Here is a 7,254-nt window from a genome sequence, read left to right as displayed (position 1 = left end):
TCCTTGAGTGAGTTCTTGAAATGCTGCCTTCCAGTGAGCTCCAGATGGATGTGGTTCCTGCCAGTCCGCACCTGAGGAAGCCACCCCAGCCAGACCGCAGTCCTCCTTGTGGTCCGTGCAGCAGTGACGTTTGAAGGCAACAAACAGCGGGACCTCAACCAGAACTTCCTTCTGACTGTCCAGGCCTCGCCTAGCAACACGGTGTGGAAGACAGCAAGCGAGTGCTCGGTTCCGGTTCGGGCCTGGGCCGGCTAGCAGGGCCGGGGAGGGAAACACAGATCTCACAATGCGGGGACACGAGTTCCTTTCCGTGGTGGGCCGCGCCGCCCGGAGCGGACTCTGCATTTGCTCGAGGCCCAGAGCCGCTCCCTGAGTACACGTGTCTGTCACAGATGCCTCTCCACAGGAGTACAATTTCCTGTTTCTACTTGTCCAGTGGAGAACCTGGTTCTGGAAATTCTGACGAATAAAACAACACTACAAATGTTTTTTAAAACTGTGTTTTTCTAAATATAATCTTTTTTAAAACAACTTTATTGAGGTTTCATTGCTATACAAAAAACGGCATGTGTTGAATGTGTACAGTGGGCAGGATGGTGTGGGCCAGGTCACGTGGGCAGGGCTGGGCCAGCTCCTCACTCCTCAGTTATGCTGACAGGAACGCAGGCACGCCATGCCCTTTGCAGAAGGGGAGTCGGGAGATCCTCGTCACAAAGCAGGGCGTCAGCACATCTGTCTCACTCAGTTCCCCATCGGGCAGGTCTCGCTGGGAAAGAACGTAAGAACAAGTTCAGGCCAGTCGCTGTAAGTGGTGACATTCCGAACGGCCCTTCACTAACTCAAAACATCCACATCCAGAGAAACTCCATTACCCAGGCCCCCCTCTGCCCAGCCCCTCCCCACACCAGGGTCTCACCTTTAGAAGCTTGAGAGACACATCAGAGCCCAGGGAACTGTCCCTGCTGGGGGGACAAGACAGGATGTGGTCAGAGCCCCCAGACAGGAGACTAAAGGAGGAACAATGGGGTGAGGTCCCCCACGGCTCCCGTCTGCATTGTCACAGGCCTCAGGGTCCCCTCCATACTCACTGGCAGCCTGAGCGTAGCTCCCTCCTTTTCCACCTGCGGGAAACAAACACCCTGTGAGACCAGGGAGGAGGCAGCGCCATGAGGTCCTAAGGGAAGCCCTAGTCCTGGGCCCCAGAGAAGTTTCCGGAACTGTGACCACAGACCCAGGGCAGGATCAGGAAACCTGAGGAAAGTACACACGTGGGGACTGGACCAACGGCCTCCTGGAGGTCTGCCCTCCGCAGGGACCGTCCACTCTGACCTGGGAATCACCAGGTGAGGAACCACCAGATTCACCAAGGTGATCACGTCTCCTTTTCCAAAGCAGTGTTAGCAAAAAGGACCCCAGACGGTAAGCACAGGTGTGTGGGTGGCAGCTCTCAGCATCATAGCAAGAAATTGGAAAATTTCTACCTATGGTTTGAAAATCCCAAATTGGGACAAGAAAACTCAGACCCCACCCCATTCCTACCTGAGCCCTTTCTCTCCCACGTCACAGCTCTAGTAGATGCCCTTGACAGGGATGGAGGCCTGAAGAGGTGGCCCTGGGAAGAGGAGGGAAGGGGAGGGGAGGGGAAAGGAGGAAAGGGGAAGGGAGGGGAGGGCCCTGACCCCAGGCCTGAGCCCTGAGCCCTGACCCCACTGAGGTCCCCAGGGCCCCTGCTGCCCTGAGAAGAGGCTCTGTGCCCACGGCCCTCCTCACCCCATCTCAGGGTCCGGGGCTCGAGCAGCCCCTCGTGCTGCACATGGCACGTGTATCTCTGCTCCTCGCCAGGGGGCACCCCCACGGCCGCCCACTTCTGGAAGGTCCCGTCCCCGCAGGCCTGGTCTCCACCAGCTCCATGTCCTGGGTCTGGTCCTCCCCGTCACGCTGCCAGGTCAGGCTGTGTCTGCAGGGTAGAAGCCCCGGGCCCAGCACCTCAGGGTGACCTCCCGGTCAGAGAGGGGGTGGTAGGTCACGTGTGCCTTCTGGGGATCTGAGGAGGGTGTGAAAAGTTAGGAACTCCCATGGGCCACTGAGGCAGCACTGCTGGGACCATCCCGAGGATGGACAGGACAGCGGGGGTGAGGACAGGGAAGGGCAAAGCTCCAGCCTGGACTCCGGGGTCTGAGACCCTCCTGTTCCCCGGAAAGTCCTAGAATGAGGGTAAGAACCCGGGGGGAGGCCCAGGCCTCTGCATGGGACACAGAGGCCTCTGGGCCCGCTGGGTGTAGACTGGGTACTGCAAACACGGAGTGAGGTCCCCGGGGAAGCTGGCATGGAGCAGACTACAGGCCTGAGAGTGTCAGTCCCAGTGCTGCAAGGGCTGCCAGGGTCCAAAAAAATCCATTAGCCGAATTCAGAGATTTTCCTTTCCATCTCTAGAAAGAATGAATCCCTTAAATGTCTTGAGAGGAAATCGGGCCCTTTGGGGTGAGTCACTCGAGGTACAGGATCTGAAACCCACCGAAATACGCACCTCGGGACCTAGGGGCTGAGGGAAGAATTCCGGTGTCGATTCGCTGTTTCTCCCCTCGTCTCCGGGCCGCTGGAGCCACCGTCCCAGCCCCAGGGGAGATTCCGATCCCCCGGCGGTCCCTGCAGCGTCTCCTTCCTTCTCCGGGAACGCGGGGCCACCCACGCACCGCCCTCCGGGTAGTCCCGGTGGCGCTCCGCTGCCTCGGCCGCCTCCCGCCGGCGCCGGGTGATCCCGGCCGCCTGGCCGCGGCGGCCCCGGAGCGCAGGCCTCGTTCAGAACCGCGGCCAGGTCGCAGCCAGACGCGCCCGGGAAGGTGTGGGGCCTGGCCCCGCCCCCGCGGTCAGCCCCGCCCACTCCGCGCGATCCGCAGGCGGTGATTGGTCAGAGCCCCCACCAAATAGAAAACAAAACCCCAGGGATTCCGCGCGTCTCTCCGGCTTTCGGCTGCGAGGGTCTCCTGACCGGGGGGCCCGGGCCGCCCTGTCGGAGCTACCCCGGCTGCTCCAGGGGACGCGGCCGCTCACCGGACCCGCTCTGGTTGCCGTAGCCGAGGGCCGTGTGCGGGCTCACCGGGAAGTCTGGGCATGGACCCGGGCTCTCAGTCGGCGCTTCCCACACTGCGGCCCTTCCTGCCGCATCCAGGCGCCCGCGGCTCCGCCCTCGGGTGGACCCAGTATGAAGGTCGCTCAAACTGCCAAGTATATCAATGCAATTATCTACTCAGGGAATGAAGAGATGACTCGGGGTATTTAGTATACCTAATTATGTACTAGGAGGTTCTGAAACATGGTCCGTTTTTGAGCTGGACTTTGATTGGGACTCCATTATTACTTGACCTCTGAAATCCCCCATTATAATGGGCTTGATTGATGCTGTGGATGTCAATGTCAACTTAAACATGTCTTATAGGCCTTGAAGTTTATGGTTTTTCTTTCTCCGGGGTACAGTCACCTGAGTAAATGGTGCTAGGCTCTTTCCCACAAGGACTGGGAAAACTGTCATAATATATATTTCATGGTGCTCCAATTCCTTCCTCTTGGGGATATGAATATCTCTTCAATCAATGGACTTTGAATATGAAAATTGGCTCAGTTCTGGCAGCTGAGAAAGGAATCATGATATTTTATGGATGCAACAATCTGCAGCCTTCTTTTCCTCAATTATTGATTTTTAAAACCGTAGACGTTAAGCAGCAACCATGTTGACTATCCCTCAACATCCACTCTCCTAGGGTTTGGGCCCTTGAGACACCATGCTTGACAAGCCTCCTCCACAAGTGCCTGCAAGTCAAGCTCTCGAGGCGACTCCTCCAGAGTTGTTATACTTACTGTGGCCTCCTGAATTCTAGGGATTAATGGAGCTAATAGGCAAAACCAACCCACCACTCAGCCTTGAATTCTTCAGGGTCAGGGTCATACCTTTCCCACAAATAATGAGCCCAACTCTATGACCACTTTCCTACCATCATCCCTGGCCTTCAAAGCACAACACTACCAACCTTCCTGGTGATGCCAGTGCCTCACACCAGCACATTCCTGATACCTTTAGAGAAAAAGGTGCCCTCTGGGTCCTCTTGTGGAGCATGACCCGATGGCCCACTTCATATGCAAGCTTCCCTCAGGCTCTTTCCTCTTCTCTGCCAGCTACCAGGGCAATTAAGTCATGTCTACACTATTGCCCCCAACATTAGCAGTATGTCACATCCTATCTATATAAATAAAAGGTAATATGCTAATTAGACCATGAGACCAGCTACCAGGGCAATTAAGTCATGTCTACACTATTGCCCCCAACATTAGCAGTATGTCACATCCTATCTATATAAATAAAAGGTAATATGCTAATTAGACCATGAGACCAGCTACCAGGGCAATTAAGTCATGTCTACACTATTGCCCCCAACATTAGCAGTATGTCACATCCTATCTATATAAATAAAAGGGTAATATGCTAATTAGACCATGAGACCAGCTACCAGGGCAATTAAGTCATGTCTACACTATTGAGAGCTGGACATTGTTTTTTTATTTTTTGGACATTGTTTTTTCTAGTCTGCATAGAGCCACCCCAGCCTCACACCCTGCAGTACTTGATAAACTCGTGCCTTGAGAAAGCCAATCAAATTTTGCTTCTCTACCTGGCATACTGGCCTTTCAAAATCCAACCTCGAAGTGTTCCTTGGGCTCCTACATGTACATGCTGGCTACGTTCTTGCAATTAGTTGTAGGTAAAGCCTCTCCCCTCCCCCTTACTTACCCTACTATGTCTCCCTTGCTGGATGATGCTGGGGTTTTGGCCCGTTATTGGGCTAAGGAAAGAAGGAGGGGCAGCTAGTGAGTGGGCTACCCATAGAGGTGAGGCTGCTGCAGCATCTGCCTGCAGAGTGGAAGAGCTAAGCATTCCTAGAGAAGGGCAAGCCTCCTCAAAAAGTCCAGAAGGTCCAGAAAGCATCCATCAGAATCACCTGTTCCAATTTGCAGAATCTAAGGCCTTGACTTTTACCTGATGCCGTGGTCGGCAAACTGCGGCTCTCGAGCCACATGCGGCTCTTTGGCCCCTTGAGTGTGGCTCTTCCACAAAATACCACAGCCTGGGCGAGTCTATTTTGAAGAAGTGGCGTTAGAAGAAGTTTAAGTTTAAAAAATTTGGCTCTCAAAAGAAATTTCAATCATTGTGCTGTTGATATTTGGCTGTTGACTAATGAGTTGACCTGACAGACCTGACTTGGCTGAGTGTCCAGACATCTAGAGAGCTAGATGAATTATGTATTCAGCTGCCATTCAACTCTGCCTGCTGCCCTGTGCATGCCATAAAGGCCTCTCTATAACTGCAGCACAGGCTCTCACACTCACCAGTGATGGTTTGTTAACGGTTTTCAGATTCTCATCATCCTTCCTAGGGCATCCACACAGCTCGCAGTAGCCAGCCAACTCTGCGGTCTTTGCAGGCATGCCCCTGCCTCACTCTCGTGATGGACAAACCCTTCTATCATCACACTTTCCAGAGCATTCCCCTGAACCAAGACATTTTCTCAGCTCACCACCAGTGACATCTAGCTGTTCAGCTGCCGTCATGTGCCCCACCTACCAACCTGGACGACACCTTCTTGGTCTGCAGGCAGTGGGAGAAATAAGCCCAAATCCCCGTCTTTGGCCTGTGTTATTGGACCACTCCTGACACCACTGTGTTAGTATGAAGAACAGACACTAGTACAGTATTAAATATGCCAGATATTATTAGAGAAAACACCTGCAAGAGAGAATGTGGAGGGAGCCAGAAAGCTTGGGGGAACCATCAGATCTCAATGCAAGTCTGCATCCGAGTGGAGGAGAGAAAGGAGGAAGCTGGGCTGGAGGCGTCCTAGACCCAGGGCAGAGTAAGGAGCGTTCAGGGAGCCTGGAGCCCAGCTCAACCTTCAGAGGAGTAATGGTCCTGCCTTAGTTTCCCTGCTGTTCTCAGTCACTGGCCAGATCAGCCAATGGAAGTGTGGCCTCAGCACAAATATGGCAATAGAATTCAGACGGTCCCAGCTGGAACCATCAGTCAATTATGCTTCCTCCTCCTAAGGACTGGGGTGTGCATTTTCATGGTTTCCACATGCATATAGTTGAGAACAAAAAATAATGATAGCCCTGGCCGGTGTGGCTCGGTGGATAGAGCATCAGCCTGCCGACCAAAGGGTCCCGGGTTCGATTCTGGTCAAGGGCACATAACTTGGTTGCAGGCTCTTCCCCGGCCCAGACCCTGGTCCAGGCTTATGCAGGAGGCAACCAATCGGTGTGTTTCTCTCACATTGATGCTTCTCTCTGTCTTTTCCTCTCTCTTCCACTGTCCCTAAAAATCAATGGAAAAATATCCTCAGGTGAGGATTAACCAACCAAACAAACAAAAAGTAATGATAAAGGACAGCAAAGAGGACGAACTGCTGGACCAACACCTCTAATTATACGAGAGGGATGAGGCCTGAGCGCCAGCAGGGACTGGCTCGGGCCAGGAATGTGGACAGCTGGCGGTGTTGGAGATTTCTGTAATAATTGTCTTCGAATGTACTTAGTTTTGTCAGTGAAGCAGGAAACAAGGGCACCAGCCGTAAGAGATGGGGAAGGAGGGTGGATGTCTAGCGGAGGATGGGGGAGACTGAGGGAGCCGTGCAGGACCAGGATGACTGTGGGCAGCGGTGTGGCGCCCGGGTGGTCTGGGCCATGATGTTAACGTGGCAGCGTCGCGTGGCTGTGTGGTTCTCCGCCTCCTGTAGCTCGTGGGGCAGGAGCAGGCCAGGCAGAGGGAAGTCACCGGCTGTGTAGTTTTCCAAGCGGGTGACAGCACGGGAGAGCCTAGGGAGGGACGGAAATGGCGCACCATGGAATTTAAGGAACAGGAGGACATCGAGGGGTGCGGGCAGAGAATGGGTGGCAGGATAATAAGTGGGGATCCCGGTGGGGTCAAAGGATTGCTGGGGTTGGTGTAGCACACGATGGACCCTGGCCTGGGAAGCAGGCACATTAGTGATGAATGGGTTGCTGATGCTACATTACAAGGCCCGATCCAGTAGTCGCACCAGTTTCCAGAGCTTAGGCCGCCCTGCCCTGCGGGATGATGGGGAGCGGGAAGTGCCGCTGTGGAAGGACGGGCTGTTGACAATGACAAGGTTGAGGGGACCACAAGGGAGCGGGGCCCATGGAGAGCCGAGCGGGAGGTCAGGGAGGAGAGGAGCTCAGGCTGAGCAG

General features: G+C 54.4%; 1 long non-coding RNA gene across 2 annotated transcripts; it reads right to left on the bottom strand.

Moving 5' to 3' along the window:
- Window positions 1-569: 569 nt before the first annotated feature.
- On the bottom strand, window positions 570-2,711 carry LOC307105163. 2 transcript variants are annotated; one of them, XR_013813994.1, is made up of 4 exons: window positions 1,771-2,711; window positions 1,085-1,121; window positions 917-959; window positions 570-766 (listed from the first exon to the last, which is right to left on the bottom strand). It is a non-coding gene; the product is annotated as an uncharacterized lncRNA (long non-coding RNA). The 2 variants fall into 2 exon arrangements; XR_013813995.1 differs by lacking the exon at window positions 1,771-2,711 and having other exon boundaries at window positions 1,085-1,471.
- Between the last annotated feature and the right edge of the window lie 4,543 nt (window positions 2,712-7,254).

This window comes from Cnephaeus nilssonii (assembly GCF_951640355.1).
Source record: "Cnephaeus nilssonii genome assembly, chromosome: 9".
In the NCBI taxonomy this organism is placed as follows: Eukaryota; Metazoa; Chordata; class Mammalia; order Chiroptera; family Vespertilionidae; genus Cnephaeus; species Cnephaeus nilssonii.
Note: the sequence above shows the minus strand (reverse complement) of the source record. Positions and strands in the feature narration are given on the sequence as shown.